Source organism: Nycticebus coucang, chromosome 19, assembly GCF_027406575.1.
Source record: "Nycticebus coucang isolate mNycCou1 chromosome 19, mNycCou1.pri, whole genome shotgun sequence".
Classification (NCBI taxonomy): Eukaryota; Metazoa; Chordata; class Mammalia; order Primates; family Lorisidae; genus Nycticebus; species Nycticebus coucang.
The window spans coordinates 17,919,124-17,937,942 of NC_069798.1; the positions used below are offsets into that span (position 1 = coordinate 17,919,124).

Here is an 18,819-nt window from a genome sequence, read left to right on the forward strand (position 1 = left end):
AAATGCCAAAATATGATATATTTTATTCCATTGTTGGGAAGAATGGTGGCAGCAGAGGAATTTTTAAAACACAAAGACAACAAACAGTTCAGTTCAACATTTTTGTGCCGATTACTGCTATAGATTGGAAACATTACTGATGGCCTCCGAGGGTACAGAGACAGCTGCCTCAAAAGGATGCCTTTGGCAAATTTCCTAATGGAATTTTGAAGAAAACCACTGACTAACCTTGAGAGTTCACAAAAGGGTGAAAGGAAAAACATAAATATAAGATGGTCTGCAACACCTGGCTCCCTTTGTAGAGAGATTTTGATGGCAAAAGCAAATGGTTAGTTTCCTTCTAAGCCCCCATGTTTAATCCTGTAGGAGAAGGAGGCATTTTTCTTTATAAATCTGTTTTTTTTCCTCTACTTCAATGTTCTAAATATAATACCCATTCTTGTAATGTCACTGGTTCTCGTCACATTTTTAGATAGCCTTTTAATTATCGGGTACCCTTCTAGGCTTTCGTAACACAGTTCTCTCTGGCACACTTAAAATACATATGCATTGTTCTTTAGCCATTACATGTAAACACTCAAACCTCCAATCAGTTAATACACATAAATCACAAACATTTATTTAAAGAAGCAACCAAGTACTATTCTTATAGCACCTATTTAAAAATCTGAATTTTAATTTCTTTACTACTAAAGAAGTAAACTACTATCAATATTTTTTCTTCAATTCTCACCTTAAAGTCTTTATCCAACTTAATAACTTTAAGTTTTCATTTAAAAAAATAAACTCAGTGTCTCATATCTTACTTTTAATTAGCCTTTGTCATCCTCCAAACCTGGCTCGTCTTGACCCTCTCCTGTCTGAAAACAAAAATCCTTCCTCCTATATTCTTATCCAAATTTTCTGTTAAAAATTCACTTTTAACTCTGAAGAATAAGTCATCTTTTTATAATGTACATTATAAGTCATCTTTTTATAATAAACATCATGAGTTGCTTTTGCCATCCTGACGGAATACCTTGTATCAACAAACCTTCTTATTAAATAAAAGTCATAAAATCTAAACAAAATGTACAGACTATTTAAAGGCACTAGAGAACAACTTACACAGAGAAGAAAAGAAGGGGCTACAAATCTTAAAAGAAGAGAAGCATATAAGACTAACCGCACAATTACCTTGCTTTGATTTTTTTTTTTTCTTTGTATAACAGGGAAAGAGCTCAAGTAGAAAACAGCAGGCAAACTGGACTGAGGAAAAGAGTCAGAAATTTTTTACTATCAAAGAGCTAGAAATTGAAGAAGATATTCTAAGAAAAGAAGAACTACAAGAGGGAGAGAATTCAAGAAATCTAGAAGAAAATAACAACAGGAAGACTAAAGAGCTAAGCAAGATTTTAGCAGCTCTTCACTGCTAGAGTGGCAGACTGAGTGTAGGCCCCCCAAGTTACAGGGACCCTCATAAACAACTCAAGCTCTCTATTGAGACTACAAAAGAGCCTCTCTTTAGACCAGTGGTTCTCAACCTTCCTAATGCTACAACCCTTTAATACAGCCCAAAGGGGTCGCAACCCACAGGTTAAAAACTGCTGCCTTAGACTAAGGTGAAAACCGAAATGAATCAGCCCTAACAAGTCTTAAAATCAAACCCTCAGTAGACTCAAGGTAAACTAGTATTTCACAAACCAGGGGAAAACTTAACTGTCTTTGGAAGAAAAGAACACTAATTAGACTTTCTGAAATTGTTCATGACATCTGACATTCTTTAGTTAAAAGGCATTCTAAAAAAGCAGTAATAAATGACCAATACCCACTAGGATGACAAGAACTAGAAAATATAATCTCTGAAGTTAAGAAAATGGTTAATTAGAAACAGCAAAACAGAAGATTGGTGAGGAAATAAATAAAAAACAAGAATGTATGAATAGATACTAATGAGAGAAAAAAAACAGAAAAAAGTTAAGACCTGTACAACATGATAAAAAGGTCTAATACTCATCTAACTGGAGTTATAAATATGGAGGATACACAGTGAAATACAGGCAGTATTTGAAGAATACGGGTTAAGAATTTTCCAAAGCTGGAGTTGTCAGCAGACCCCTGTGATCTAGTTGCAGGAGACCATTTAAATTCTCCCATCTGAGACAGGTGCTGACTGAGACAATTGATTTGGACCTCTTGAACTGGGCCAAATGCCCGAGGACTATCTAAGTGGTACCCAGGCTGAGACTTCAACCCAGAGTAACTGATTCACTAGAGTAGGACAGAGACTAGCTGAAAATAAGACAGAGCCACTTAGCCCCACCACACCAAGCAGGTGCCCAGCTTCTCAGGCCGAAGCACTGTACCGATCCTTGGCAAAGCTCCAGGGAAAAAGGAACAGACACCAGTCCCAGCTTTTGGGCAAAGGGATGGTTAATCACTACTCTTGGAACCTCCAACCCAACTTCTCTTTATCTGCTCATCTAATCAAACGGTGCAAAATAATCATAGAGCGGAATCAGCAGAAAAACTCTGGTAACATGAATAACCAGCATAGATCAACTCTCCCCCAAGGAAAGATATGGCAGACGCTACTGAAGATCCCATTCTTAAACAGATGGCCGAGATACCAGAAATTGAATTCAGAATTTGGATTGCAAACAAGATTAATAGAATGAAGGAAAAGTTGGAATTAAAAATTCCATGAGCAATTCAAAAGATGTCTCAAGAATTCAACAAATTAAAGACAAAATCATCAAAGATTTTGACACATTGAGGCAAGAATTTGCAGACCTCAAAGATCTGAAAAATACAGTAGAATTCCTCAGTAACACAATGGAGCAAGCAGAAGAAAGGATTTCTGACAGTGAAGACAAAGCTTTTGAATGCTCCCAAACTCTCAAAAAGGAAGAGAAATGGAGATCAAAAATGGATTGTTCTCTCAGAAAGCTCTGAGATAATTCAAAGAAAGCTAATATTCGCCTCATAGGAATCCCTGAAAGCGATGAAATGGCTTTGCAAGGCACAAAGGCGCTTCTCTATGAACTTATGAAAGAGAATTTTCCAGACATGCCAAAAGATTCTGAAATTCAGATAGCAGACAGTTTCAACCCCAGCACAACCCAACTTGAATAAGACATCCCCCAGGCACATCATAATTAACTTCACTAAAATTAATATGAAGTAGAAAATTCTAAAAGCAGCCAGACCAAAACCATACAAAGGGAAGAATATTAGAATGACTGCAGATCTCTCTACTGAAACTTTTCAAGCCAGAAGAGGGTGTCATTGATGTTTAATCTCCCAAAACAAAATAACTTTCAACCAAGGATCCTGTATCCAGCAAAACTGAGTTTCATTTATGATGGAGAAATTATATACTTTAATGACATTCACATTTGAAGAAATTTGCCATAACTAAACCAGCTCTTCAGGATATTATCAGACCTATCCTCCATAATGACCAGCACAATCCTCTACCACAAAAGTAAACTCACAAAGAAACTTTTGATCAAACTCCAACTTCTACAGTGGTGAAAGAATTAAAAATGTACACTGGACTTTGGAAAAACTCGATACCCAAAATTTTACCAGAATTACCAATATTCTCCATTAATGTGAATGGCTTAAACTGTCCTCTAAAGAGGCACAGGTTGGCTGACTGGATACATAAACTCAGGCCAGATATCTGCTGCAAACAAGAATCTCATCTTACCTTAAAAAATAAATATAGATTCAGGGTGAAGGGATGGTCATCTATATTTCAGGCAAATGGTAATCAGAAAAAAGCAGATGTTGCAATTCTATTTGCAGATACAAGGGTTTAAACCAACCAAAGTAAGGAAGGATAAGAATGAACACTTCATATTTGTTAAGGGTAATACACAATATGGTATTTCAATTACTTACTTATATACCCAACCAGAATGTGTCTCAATTTATAAGAGAAACGCTAACAAACATGAACAACTTGATTTCCTCCAGCTCCATAATAGTCGGAGATTTTAACAGTCCTTTGGCACTGTTGGATAGATCCTCCAATAAGAAGCTGAGCAAAGAAATTTTAGATTTAAACCTAACCATCCAACATTTGGATTTAGCAGACATCTACAGAACATTTCATCCCAACAAAACTGAATACACTTACTACTCCTCAGTCCACGAAACATACTCCAAAATCGATCACATCTTAGGTCACAAGTCTAACCTCAGTAAATTTAAAAGAATAGAAATTATTCCTCGCATCTTCTCAGACCACCATGGAATAAAATTTGAACTCAGTAACAACAGGAATCTGCATACTCATACAAAAACATGGAAGTTAAATAACCTTATGCTGAATGATAGCTGGGTCATAGACGAGATTAAGAAAGAAATTACAAATTTTTTGGAACAAAACGACAATGTAGACACGAATTATCAGAACCTCTGTGATACTGCAAAGGCAGTCGTAAGAGGGAAATTTATAGCACTGCAAGCCTTCCTTAAGAGAACGGAAAGAGAGGAAGTTAACAACTTAATGGGACATCTCAAGCAACTGGAAAAGGAAGAACATTCCAACCCCAAACCCAGTAGAAGAAAAGAAATAACCAAAATTAGAGCAGAATTAAATAAAATTGAAAAAAAAATTATACAACAGAAAAATAAATCAAAAAGTTGGTTTTTTGAAAAGGTCAATAAAATAGATAAACCTTTGCCTAACCTCACCAGGAAAATAAAAGTAAAATCTCTAATTTCATCAACAGAAATGACAAAGGCGAAATAACAACAGACTCCTCAGAATTTAAAAAAATCCTTAATGAATATTACAAGAAACTTTTTTCTCAGAAATATGAAAATCTGAAAAAAATTGACCAATATTTTGAAGAACGTCACCTTACAAGACTTAGCCAGAATCAAATGGAAATGTTGAACAGGCCTATATCAAGTTCTGAAATAGAATCTACCATACAAAACCTCCCTAAAAAGAAACGCCCAGGACCAGATGGTTTCAAACAGAATACTACCAAACCTTTCAAAAAGGAACTAGTACCTATATTACTCAACCTTTTCCAAAATGTAGAAAAAGAAGGAAGACCACCCAACACGTTCTATGAAGCAAACATCACCCTGAACCCCAAACCAGGAAAAGACCCAACAAGAAAAGAAAATTATAGACCAATATCACTAATGAATATTGATGCTAAAATATTCAACAAGATCCTAACAAACAGAATCCAGCAACACATCAAACAAATTATACATCATGACCAAGTCGGTTTTATTCCAGGGTCTCAAGGCTGGTTCAATATACGTAAATCTATAAGTATAATTCAGCACATACACAAATTAAAAAACAAAGGCCATATGATTCTCTCAATTGATGCAGAAAAAGCTTTTGATAATATCCAGCATCCCTTCATGATCAGAACACTTAAGAAAATTGCTACAGAAGGGACATTTCTTAAACTGATAGAGGCCATCTACAGCAAACCCACAGCCAATATCGTATGGAATGGAGTTAAAATGAAATCATTTCTACTCAGATAAGGAACCAGGGAAGGTTGCCCTTTGTCTCCACTGCTCTTTAACACTGTAATGGAAGTTTTAGCCATCACAATTAGGGAAGAAAAGGCGATCAAGGGTATCCATACAGGGTCAGAAGAGATCAAACTTTCGCTCTTTGCAGATGATAAGATTGTATATCTGGAAAACACTAGGGACTGTACTACAAAACTCTTAGAAGTGATCAAGGAATACAGCAGCATCACAGGTTACAAAATCAACATTCATAAATCGGTAGCCTTTATATATACCAGCAATAGTCAAGCTGAAAAAACAGTCAAAAACTCTATTCCATTCACAGTAGTGCCAAAGAAGATGAAATACTTGGGAGTTTACCTAACAAAGGATGTGAAAGATCTCTATAAAAAGAACTATGAAACTCTAACAAAAGAAATAGCTGAAGACGTTAACAAATGGAAAAACAATAGCCGGGCGTTGTGGCGGGCGCCTGTAATCCCAGCTACTTGGGAGGCTGAGGCAAGAGAATCACCTAAGCCTAGGAGTTGGAGGTTGTTGTGAGCTGTGTGAGGCCACGGCACTCTACCAAGGGTGATAAAGTGAGACTCTGTCTCTACAAAAAAAAAAAAAAAAATGGAAAAACATACCATGCTCATGGCTGGGAAGAATCAACATTGTTACAATGTCCATACTACCCAAAGCTATATACAATTTTAATGCAATCCCTATTAAAGCTCCATTGTCATACTTTAAAGATCTGGAAAAAATAATACTTCATTTTATATGGAATCAGAAAAGACCTCGAATAGCCAAGACATTACTCAGAAATAAAAGCACAGCAGGAGGAATCACACTACCAGACCTTAGACTATACTATAAATCGACAGTGACCAAAACAGCATGGTACTGGCACAAAAACAGAGAAGTAGATGTATGGAACAGAATAGAGAACCAAGAGATGAATCCAGCTAGTTACCGATATTTGATCTTTGACAAGCCAATTAAAAACATTCAGTGGGGAAAAGATTCCCTATTTAACAAATGGTGCTGGGTGAACTGGCTGGCAACCTGTAGAAGACTGAAACTGGAACTACACCTCTCACCATTAACTAAGATAGACTCTCACTGGATTAAAGATTTAAACTTAAGACATGAAACTATAAAAATACTAGAAGAAAGTGCAGGGAAAACACTTGAAGAAATCAGCCGGGGAGAATATTTTATGAGGAGGACCCTCCCACCCCCCAGGCAATTAAAGCAGCATCAAAAATATACTACTGGGACCTGATCAAACTAAAAAGCTTCTGCAAAGCCAAGAACACATTAAGTAAAGCAAGCAGACAGCCCTCAGAATGAGAGAAGATATTTGCAGGTTATGTTTCCGACAGAGGTTTAATAACCAGAATCCACAGAGTACTCAAACGTATTACCAAGAAAAGAACAAGTGATCCCATCTCAGGCTGGGCAAGGGACTTGAAGAGAAACCTCTCTGAAGAAGACAGGCACACGGCCTACAGACATATGAAAAAATGCTCATCATCTTTAATCATCAGAGAAATGCAAATCAAAACTACTTGAGATATCGTCTAACTCCAGTAAGATTAGCCCAAATCACAAAATCCCAAGACCAGAGATGTTGGCATGGATGTGGAGAAAAGGGAAGAGTTCTACATTGCTGGTGGGAATGCAAATTAATACATTGCTTTTGGAAAGATGTTTGGAGAACACTTAGAGATCTAAAAATAGACCTGCCATTCAAGCCTACAATTCTATTAGGTATATACCCAGAAAACCAAAAATCACATTATAACAAAGATATTTGTATCAGAATGTTTACTGCAGCCCAATTCATAATTGCTAAGTCATGGAAAAAGCCCAAGTGCCCATTGATCCACAAATCAATCAATAAATTGTAGAATATGTACACCATGGAATATTATGCAGCCTTAAAGAAAGATGGAAACTTTACCTCTTTCAAGTTTACATGGATGGAGCTGGAATATATTCTTCTTAGTAAAGTATCTCAAGAATGGAAGAAAAAGTATCCAATGTACTCAGCCCTACTATGAAACTATTTATAGCTTTCATATGAAAGCTATAACCCAGTTATAACCTAAGAATATGGGGAAGGGGGAGAGGGAGGTGAAGGAGGGGGGAGGATGGGTGGAGGGAGATTGATTGGTAGGATTACACCTACGGTGCATCTTACAAGGATACATGTGAAAATTACCAAATGTAGAATATAAATGTCTTAACACAATAACTAAGAAAATGCCAGGAAGGCTATGTTAACCAGTGTGATGAAAATATTTAAAATTGTATATAAAACTAGTGTATGGTGCCCCATGATTGCATTAATGCATTAACAAATGGTGCTGGGTGAACTGGCTGGCAACCTGTAGAAGACTGAAACGGAATCCACACCTTTGATTTAATAATAAGTTGTGATTTAATAATAAAGAAAAAAAAGAATTTTCCAAAGCTAACAAAATTGATAATGAGTTTCTAACATATAAACTATGAAGGTGTACAAACTTCAGCAGGCTATAAAGAAAAACCACACCGGGCGGCGCCTGTGGCTCAGTGAGTAGGGCGCCGGCCCCATATGCCGAGGGTGGCGGGTTCAAACCCCGCCCCGGCCAAACTGCAACAAAAAAATAGCAGGGCGCTGTGGCGGGCGCCTGTAGTCCCAGCTGCTCGGAAGGCTGAGGCAAGAGAATCGCGTAAGCCCAAGAGTTAGAGGTTGCTGTGAGCCGTGTGACGCCACGGCACTCTACCCGAGGGCGGTACAGTGAGACTCTGTCTCTACAAAAAAAAAAAAAAAAAAGAAAAACCACACCTAGAAACATCAAAGTAGTAAAAACCAAAGTCAAAGAGGAAATCTTAAAAGCAGCCAGAGAAAACAAAAACACGTTAATGTGAGGGCAGCAGTAAAAGCTCACACCTGTAATCCTAGCACTCTGGGAGGCAGAGGCAAGTGGAGTGCTTGAGCTCAGGAGTTTGAAACCAGCCTGAGCAAAAGTGAGACAGTCTCTACTGAAAACAGGAAAACAAGGGAGGCATCATGGCGGGTGCCTGTAGTTCCAGCTACTCAGGAGGCTGAGGCAAGAGGATCACTTGAGTCCAAGAGTTTAAGGTTGCTCTGAGCTATGATGCCATGGCACTCAACCCAGGATGACAGGGTGAGATTCTGTCTCAAAAAAGAAAAAAAAAAAAAAAAGAAATAATAGAAGATAATAAGAAAATGAACCAGTCAACCTAGAATTCTGTACTAAAAGAAAATATTCTTTGTGTAAAAATGAAATAAAAATAGTTTCAGAGAACAAAAAGTAAGAGAACTTGTTAGAGAAATACATGAAACTAAAAGAAAATCATCCCACATGGAAGCAGAGAACTGTAGTAGTTAGTGGAGAGGAATGGAAGGCTAAATATGTATCAATAAATATAAGTTAATCTTGGCATTTAAAATATGAGTAACAATGTATGAAATATAGAACTAAACTAACACAAAAAATAGCATGCTTAATGAAGTTAAATTGTTGAAAGATGCTAGCATTTTTCGGCAAGTGTTAAAAGTATAAATTTAGGCCAAGTGTGACAGCTCGTATCTGTATCCTAGAATTTTGGGTGGCCAGGACAGTAGCATCACTTGAGACCAAAGTTCAAGACCAGCCTGGGCAATATACAGGAAAACATCCTTCTCTATAAAAAAATAAAAAATATTGGGCGGCGCCTGTGGCTCGAGGTGTAGGGCGTCAGCCCCATATAACAGAGGTGGCAAGTTCAAACCCAAATCCCAGCCAAAATAAATAAAAAAAATCAGCAGGTCATGGTAGCATGTGCCAGGTCATGTTCAGTTAGTTCAGAGGCTGAGATAGGAGGATTATGTGAGCCTAGGAGCTTGAGGTGCAGTGAGCTATGATGACACCCCTGCACTCTAGCCCAGGCAACAAAGTGAGACCCTGTCTCAAAAGAAAAATAATAATAACGATAAAAAAGAATGAATAAAATTAGGAAAGCCAAAAGCTAATTATTTGATAATATCAATAATTGATAACCCCTAATAGGAATAATTAAAAAAGGAGAGTATCTAAATGTTAGAGAAACTAAAAGGGAGGGACACACGTACATACCCTACAGACATTAAGAAAACAGTTAGAAGACATTAAAAAATGAATTTATGACAATGCATCCAATAATGTAGGCGACATGAATCAAATTCTGTGAAAAACATAGTTTACACAAACTGACACAAGGCATAAGAAAATCTACACAATCCTTTGCTAGAAAAATTGAATGCATAATTTCAAATCTTCCCCAAAGAAATCTCCTGACTAGATGACTTCACTAAGGAATTCTTCCAGAGCATTAAAAAATAAATAATATCTAACACCAATCATATGCAATCTTCCAGGGAACAAAAAAAGTGATTAATTTTCCAATTCTTTATGAGGTACCAGAATCTGATAAGTGCAAAAGGGTAAATTACAGACCAATGTTAACTCTCATGAATACAGACAAAAATACTACACAAAATTCTAGCAAATCAAACCAAGACTTATTAAAAAGAGGATACTTTATAACCAGCAAGGTTTATTCCAAGAATGCAAGCAGAAAATTTTGAAAATTCATCAAAGTAATCTACCAAATTATCAAAGTAAAATCCATATAATCATCTCAATAGATAAAGAATATGTTATGGGGGCAAGACATTATTGCAAGAGGGACTTTACCTAACAATTGCAATCAGTGTAACCTGGCTTATTGTACCCTCAATGAATCCCCAATAAAAAAAAAAAAAAAAAGGTGCCAGAAAAAAAAAAAATAAAGAGAAAAAAAAAGAAAAAGAATATGATAAAATACCATACCCACTCATAATAAAAACTTCCAAAATAAAGAATAGAAGGAGCTGGGACTGCAAACTAATACAACATTTTGGGAAGTATGGAGAATTCTTCCTTCCAGTCCTATAGGCATCTACCCAGAAGAAAAAAATCCTTTTGTCATAAGGACATTTGCCCTAGACTATTTATTGCAGCTCAATTTACAATCGCCAAATTGTGGAAAAAGCTAAATGCCCACCAATCCAGGAATGGATTAACAGCTGTGGTATATGTATTCCCTTGAATACTATTCAGCCATTAAAAAAGACAGAGACTTTACATCTTTTGTATTAACCCAGATGGAGCTGGAGCACATTCTTCTTAGTAAAGTATCACAAGAATGGAGAAGCAAGAATCTAATGTACTCAATTCTAACATGAAGCCTGCAGATGATCTAATACATATCCACATAAGAGAAAAACTCAAATCAATTCAAGGTGGGAGGGAGGAGAGGAGAATAGGGAGAGGGCACAATGTTAGCGTATATGGCAGGCCTCTTAGGGGTGGGGCACAATTATAAGAGGGACTTTACCTAACAAATGCAAACATTCTAACCTAATTCTTAGTACATTCAATTAACCTAAAACAATAAAAAAAAGAATGATATTAAAAGCAAAACAAAACAAAAGAAGAGAAGGAACATTCTTAATCTAGTAAGCCTATTGTATAAGTATGCCATGATTGGATGGCTCACGTCTATAATACTACCACTTTGGGAGTCTGAGGCAGGAGGACTGCTTGAGGTAAGGAGTTCAAGACCACAAACAGACCCGCTCTCTACAAAAAAATAAAAAATTAGGTCAGCACCTGTAGCTCAAAGGGGTAGAACGCCGGCCCCATATGCCAGAGGTGGTGGGTTCAAACCCAGCCCCGGCCAAGAACTGCAAAAAAAATTAAAATTAAAATTAAAAAATTAGCTGGGGGGTGGCGCCTGTGGCTCAGTGAGCAGGGTGCCAGCCCCATATACAGATAGTGGTGGGTTCAAACCCAGCCCCAGCCAAACTGCAACAACAAAAAAAATAGCCGGACGTTGTGACAGGTGCCTGTAGTCCCAGCCACTTGGGAGGCTGAGGCAAGAGAATCGCCTAAACCCAGGGGTTGGAGGTTGCTGTGAGCTGTGATGTCATTGCACTCTACCAAGGGTGATAAAGTGAGACTCTGTCTCTAAAACAAACAAAAAAAAATTAGCTGGGCACGGTGACGCACACCTGTAATCCCAAGTACTCAGAAGGCTGAGGTGGGAGGATCACTTGAGCCCAGGAGTTTGAGGTTACAGATGACACTTCACTCTAGCATGGGCAACAGAGTGAGAACCTATCTCTAAAAAAGGGAAAAAAATGGCAATGTATAAAAATTTTATAACCAATGGCCTCTTACTAATGAAAATATTGGACTCTTTTCATATGAATTAAGAAATAAGACAAGAGTAAAGCACAGTGGCTCACTCCTAAATCCTACCACTCTGGGAAGCGGAAGCCGGAGAATCACTTGGGTCAGGAGTTTAAGACAAGCCTAAGCACAAGGAGAACAGAAAAACAAGGGTGGTGCCTCTGGCTCAAAGGAATAGGGCGCTGGCCCCATCTGCTGGAGGTGGCAGGTTCAAACCCAGCCCCGCCCAAAAACTGCAAAAAAAAAAAAGAAAAAGAAAAAGAAGCCAGGTGAGGTGATACATGCCTGTAGGCCCAGCTACTTGGGAGGCTGAGGCAGACGGATTCCTTGAGCCCAGGAGTCTAAGGTTGCTGTGAACTAGGGTGAAGTCATAGTACTCTAGCCTAGGTACAGAGCAAGCCTCTGTCTCAAAAAAAAAGGAAGAAGAAAAAATAAAAATATCCATCAATACCAACTCTATCCAACAAAACCAACAAACAAATTAACAATATAAAGTATAAAAATAAAATAGAAAAATAAGTTAAAAGAAATAAAGATCAGAAAAGACTTATAATTGTCATTATTTGCTGAGAGCATAGAAAACCCAAGAGAACTTATAATAAACTATTAGAATAATAGTTGTATGTAGCAAGATAACTGGATACAAGATCAATATACAGAAAAGTTATTCCTATATATTTCCAACATACAATTATAAAGTGAAATTTTAAAATTGATTGCACAATGACATCTAAAAAAATCAAATCACTAGGAATAAACCTAACCAAAGATATATAATACCTGTACACTGAAATACTGTTGAGAGAAATTAAAGAGTTTACTAAACGAAGGAATATGCCATTTTCATTGACTGGAACATTTAATATTGTAAAGAGAATCAGTTTCCCTGATACTGACCTAGAGATTCCATGCAATCCTGGTTCAAAACCCCAACAGGCTTTTTGTACAAATTTACAAGTTCATTCTAACTTTAAATGCAAATGCAAAGAACTTAGAATAGCTAGGCCAATCTTAAAGACTACTACCCATTATGAAGATTTATTATAAGCTACAATAATTAAAACAGGTAGTGCAAGGATAGACAAATAGACCAAAAGAACAGAATAGAGAATTGAGAAAAAAAACCATACAAATAGTCACAGCAAAAGAACTTACATTCAATGCTTTAAAAACGGTCTTTCCAATAAATGGTGCTGGATCAAGTGAATATCATATGAACAAAAATGAACTTTGACTCCTGGCTCAAATCATACAGAAACTTAATTTGCAATGGATTATGAATAAAAAGAAATTTTTAGAAGAAAATAAATACAGATCTTCATGACCTTGATAAAGAAAATGATTTCTTACTCAGTATACAGAAAAAAATTACCCATTAAGGAAAAGACTGATAAATTGGACTTCATTTAAATTAGAAAATGTGATCATCAGACACCATTAAAAGAATAAGAAGGCAAAATGAAAGATAATCTCAATAGATAGACAATAGAAGACCTGTTCCAGAACACAGAACTCTTACAAAAATCAATAATGTAAAAAAGACAACCCAATTTAAAAATGGGTAGAAAGGAGATATTTAGAAAACTTTTTTAGGGATGATATTGATTTCAAATAATACATCTTGATTGTGGTGGTAGTTAAAAGGATTTCTCAAAACTCATCTACACACTTAAAATGAATGCATTATATCTAAAATGTCACTTCTCTCCTGTCACCAGAATAAGGCCATACTGTCTGATCCCACAATCCCTGATGCTCTTCCTTCATAGCTTACTACCATTGTGATTTCAAATGTGTTTACCTAAGAACTTAATGTCTGTCTTCCTTGCTATATGTTAAGTTCTCTAAGGACTGGTCCATGATTGTATTAGCTCATTATTAGAGCCCCTAGTCATCTAGTATCAAATAGAGGCATTTGATAATTGTTAAATGAAAAATGATCCTAAAATGTAAATAACACTACAAAATTAAATTAGGAGTCAGCATTTTCCTATCAACTTCCATAATTTATTTACTGTCAAAATTGCCTATTCCACCTTCACATCTCTATTTGGAAGTCCCTCAGACATGAATCTCTAATATTGCCCCTATCCTCAAAATGCTTTATCAATAGTTTTATTAGTGGAAATTCCATCGTTCCAGTTGCTCCAACAAAAACCATGAAGTCGGCTTTGTGGATGATGGCAAACGGGACGCACGTGTAGCCCACCTCTCCCAAGTCATCAGTTTAGAGGAAGAGGGGTCTGGACCTTTCCCGCGCGTGGATTATAGGTGTGGACGGACAGCTGGAGACACTCAGTGAATTGGCGGATTGCTGTATATGAGGGGTAATTTAAAACCACTGACTTTGTTGTAGAGATTTTTCCCTGCTTAGCCGTGCTGGCCGGCAGGCCCCTCCCTTATGGAGGACAGCAGCTTGCAAATACTGGCAACCCAATAGATGAGAATTTATTCCTCAGCTGAGGTGGCACCAGAAAGGAGAGCCACTCAAAACCACGGGGAGCTGGGCAACCCAATGTAAAATTGAAGGGAAGGGATCCTGCCCAGGAAACAGACATTTTGAACCATCCGAAATGGCAGATGCCTTCCCCCAGAACAACAGGAGTGATTAAACAGACCGGAGCATTCCTGTGGGGAATGATGGAGGGGGCTGGCAGTTCAGGCTGCGAGGCAAACTGGCGAGTCCCGATTCAAAAGGGAAACTCTGAACCACAAAACAGAGAATAAGGTCCAAAAGTGCTCCAGCCACGGGAACGGGCTACAACCCCAGGACCCGCCAGCAGCCAGGCTAGCCGGCAGCAGCACCCTCCCCCACAGCTGATTGCAGTCGCCAGTTTGCAGGAGAACGTGGGAGCAGAGTGGAAAGATTTGTGAAGGGTGGACTCCTGCACTGAGTGGGGAGGTCGGATAGGAGTGCCGTCTAGAACAGAGCAGCTGAGTTTACACAATAGTTACATGACAAACTTTTACAGAAACTTCAAAATGGCGATCGGCCAGGTAGGGTGGTTACCGTGGTAACAGTATAACCAGTGAATCAGGTATAAGCCTGGGAACCACTCACAGCACCACCTGGTATCTAGAAAGTATATTGCATTATAAATATATTCCTAGGAAAGCTAATCCCTACATCATACATATAGATGTATATTTCTACATATATACAAGAATAATATTTTTGTGGTTGGTGCCTTTTTTCTTTTCTCTTTTTTTTTGTTTTTTGTTCTGTTTTTTTTTCCTCACCATTTTCTTGGAGAAGCAATTGTTAATTTTTTATTATTTTTTTATAGATAATATTTTTCTTTCCATTTTTTTCTATTTTTAATTTCTCCTTTCTTTAACTTTATGAACACTTTTTTTCTTTTTTTTCAATTATTTTACGATTATCACTATTTTTATTGTACTAGTCTTTTGTTGTTGTTGTCGTGGGTGTTGTCTGTATGTCTATGTGTCTCCATCTGTTCGTGCATCTATGGGCTCGTGTGTCTGGTAGCCTTTGCATCTGTTTATTTGCTCATTTGGTCTCAATGAACTTGGTGTTATGACCTGCAATTCTGAGCTCCCAGCACTCCCCTCCACTCTCACTCTGAGGTCTGGAGGCCTGTTCCCCAGGAGTCCAAATTCTTGGGTGATTTCTCGAGAGGTATGGACAGGACCTGGACTACAGCTGAACAGTGCTGATTGAGCAGCACGGGAGTCAGGAGACGATGGTCAGCTGAGAGGGAATCATGCGGGAAAGGCAGTGCCCTGAGGTGCAGAACAGCAGCCCTCTTTAGCAATAACAAGGCCCACCCCCGGATATCCCAAAGCCACACCCCTGTCTCCCTGTGCAACCAGAGGAGGCTGGGCATCTTATCAAATGGCAACCACCGCGGAACAGATCTGGGACTGAAACACAGGCCCCATGAGTAAAGGGTTTGCCTAAGGTGGTACTGGCCTGGGTGGAATGTGGGAACTAGAAAACGCACACACACAGCTGGGAAACTCCCGGGGGGGGGCTGACACATAGGACTGCTTTACTGAGCCGAAGACGCACCTGGCCCTCAGGGGATCATCAGCCTATAGACAAAGGAGGACAGGAGGCTAGAGCTGACAGCTAACCATGCTGCAAATACAAACCTGCAGGAGTAAAGACAGGGCCTGAGGCACAGGTTCTGGGAACTCAAATCAGCCCCTCTTCTGCAGGGAAATTTAGCAGGGACAAAAACAAGCTCCCACAGGGTTGTTCTGTTATGCCAGCAACATCAATCAAGGGCGGGGCTGGAACTGAGTGAACATCCCCCAGCCTCCATCAAGCGCCCGAGGTTGACAGGCCCCATCGCCCCCTGCTAGATAGAGGCAGAGAGCAGCGGCCTGGCTGAGCAAATACAGACTTCCTTGTGATTTAGGCAGGTGCAAACCTCTGGAGTATCTGCTCAATGGAGACAACTGACTGGGTCACAGCCCTGTGGGGCTATCAGTGACTGGGTGTGACAACTTCAAGGTGGGGAAGGAGTCAATAACGTTCCCAGACTAATCTATTTGATGGGTGGGTTCTCTGGACTTCACAGAGCACTGGAGCAAGTTATATTTGAGTTGTCAACAGACCCCTGCATTCCAGTTGCCAGAGACCTTTTAAACTCTCCCACCTGAGACAGGTGCTGACCGAAACAACTGATTTGGACCTTTTGAACTAAGCCAATCGCCTGAGGACTATTCAAGTGGTGCCCTGGGTGTGTGGTTGTAGTAAGGTTTGATTTTCCTTTTCCAATTGTTGCCTGTGGTGGACAGGGTGACTTAATTGCTGGTATTTCTCCACAGCTGATACTTCAACCCTGAGTAACTGTTTCACAAGAGGCAGACAGAGACCAGCTGAAAACAAGACAGAAACACTTACCCCACCACATCAAATAGGTCCCCAACATCTTAGGCTGTAGCACTGCACGGGTCCTCGACAAGGCTCCAGGGAAAGAAATCAAATGGTGTAATGTAATCATGGGGCGCAATCAGCGGAAAAATTCTGGTAACATGAATAACCAGAATAGATCAACTGCCCCAAGGAAAGATATGGCAGATGTAACTGAAGATCCCATTCATAAACACCTGGCCGAGATGTCAGAAATCGAATTCAGAATTTGGATTGCAAACAAGATTAACAGAATGGAGGAAAATTTGGAATTAGAAATCCGAAGAGCAATTCAAAAGTCAGAAATTCTAGGAGAAATTAAAAAATTGTCTCAAGAATTTAATGAATTTAAAGACAAAACCACCAAAGATTTTGACGCACTGAAGTAAGAATTTGCAGCCCTCGAAGATCTGAAAAACACAGTAGAATCCCTCAGTAACAGAGTGGAGCAGGCAGAAGAAAGGATTTCTGACATTGAAGACAAGGCATTTGAACACTCCCAAACTCTCAAAGAAGAAGAGAAATGGAGAGCAAAAACGGATCATTCTCTCAGAGAACTCTGGGATAATTCAAAGAAGGCTAATATCTGCCTCTTTGGAATCCCTGAAGGTAATGAAGTGGCGTCACAACGCACAGAGGCCCTTCTCAGGAAATTATGAGAGAAAATTTTCCAGATATGTCAAGAGATTCTGAAATCCAGATAGCAGACAGTTTCAGAACCCCAGCACAAGTCAATCTGAATAAGACATCCCCCAGGCATATCATAATTAACTTCACTAGTGTCACTATGAAGGAGAAACTTCTGAAAGCAGCTAGATGCAAGAAATCTATTACCTACAACGGGAAGAATATTAGAATGACTGCAGATCTCACTGCTGAAACCTTTCAAGCCAGAAGAGGGTGGTCATCGACTTTTAATCTCCTGAAGGAAAATAACTTTCAACTCCGGATCTTGTATCCAGCTAAAGTAAGTTTCATTTATGATGGAGAAATTAAATACTTTAATGACATTCATATGTTGAAGAAATTTGCCATAACCAAACCAGTTCCCCAGGATATTCTCAGACCTATAGTCCATAATGACCACCCCAATCCTCTACCACAAAAATAAACTCACTCAGAAACTTTTGATCAAACTCCAACTTCCACAATGGCGAAAGGATTAAAACTGTCCACTGGACTTTCAAAAAACTTGATACCCAAAATTTTACCAGACCTATCAATATTCTCCATTAATGTGAACGGCTTAAACTGTCCTCTAAAGAGGCACAGATTAGCTGACTGGATACAAAACCTCAGGCCAGATATTTGCTGCATACAAGAGTCACATCTTACCGTAAAAGATATATATAGACTCAAGGTGAAAGGATGGTCATCCATATTTCAGGCAAATGGTAGTCAGAAAAAAGCATGTGTTGCAATTCTATTTGCTGACACAATAGACTTTAAACCAAAAAAAGTAAAGAAAGATAAGAATGTTCACTACGTATTTGTTAAGGGTAAAACTCAATGTGATGAGATTTCAATAATTAATATTTATGCACCCAACCATAATAGCCTCAATGTATAAGAGAAACTCTAACAGACATGAGCAACTTGATTTCCTCCAGCTCCATAATAGTCGGAGATTTAAACACTCCTTTGTCAGTGCTGGATAGACCCTCCAATAAGAAGCTAAGCAAAGAAATTTTAGATTTAAACCTAACCATCCAACATTTGGATTTAGCAGACATCTACAGAACATTTCATCCCAACAAAACTGAATACATATACCTCTCAGTCCACGGAACATACTCCAAAATCGATCACTTCTTAGGTCACAAGTCTAACCTCAGTAAATTTAAAGGAACAGAAATTATTCCTTGCATCCTCTTGGACAACCGTGGAATAAAAGTTGAACTCAGTAACAAAAGGAATCTGCATACTCATACAAAATCATGGAAGTTAAATAACCTTACGCTGAATGATAGCTAGGTCAGAGATGAGATTAAGAAGGAACTCACCAAATTTTTGGAACAAAATGACAATGAAGTCACAAATTATCAGAACCTCTGGGATACCACAAAGGCAGTCCTAAGAGGTAAATTTATAGCACTACAAGCCTTCCTCAAGAGAACGGAAAGAGAGGAAGTTAACAACTTAATGGGACATCCCAAGCAACTGGAAAAGGAACAAAATTCCAAC

At 38.5% G+C, this 18,819-nt stretch overlaps 1 protein-coding gene across 2 annotated transcripts in view; it reads right to left on the reverse strand.

Moving 5' to 3' along the window:
• The window catches only part of SS18 (SS18 subunit of BAF chromatin remodeling complex), an 89,385-nt gene that overhangs the window by 39,093 nt on the left and 31,473 nt on the right, over positions 1-18,819 (reverse strand). The window lies entirely within an intron of this gene.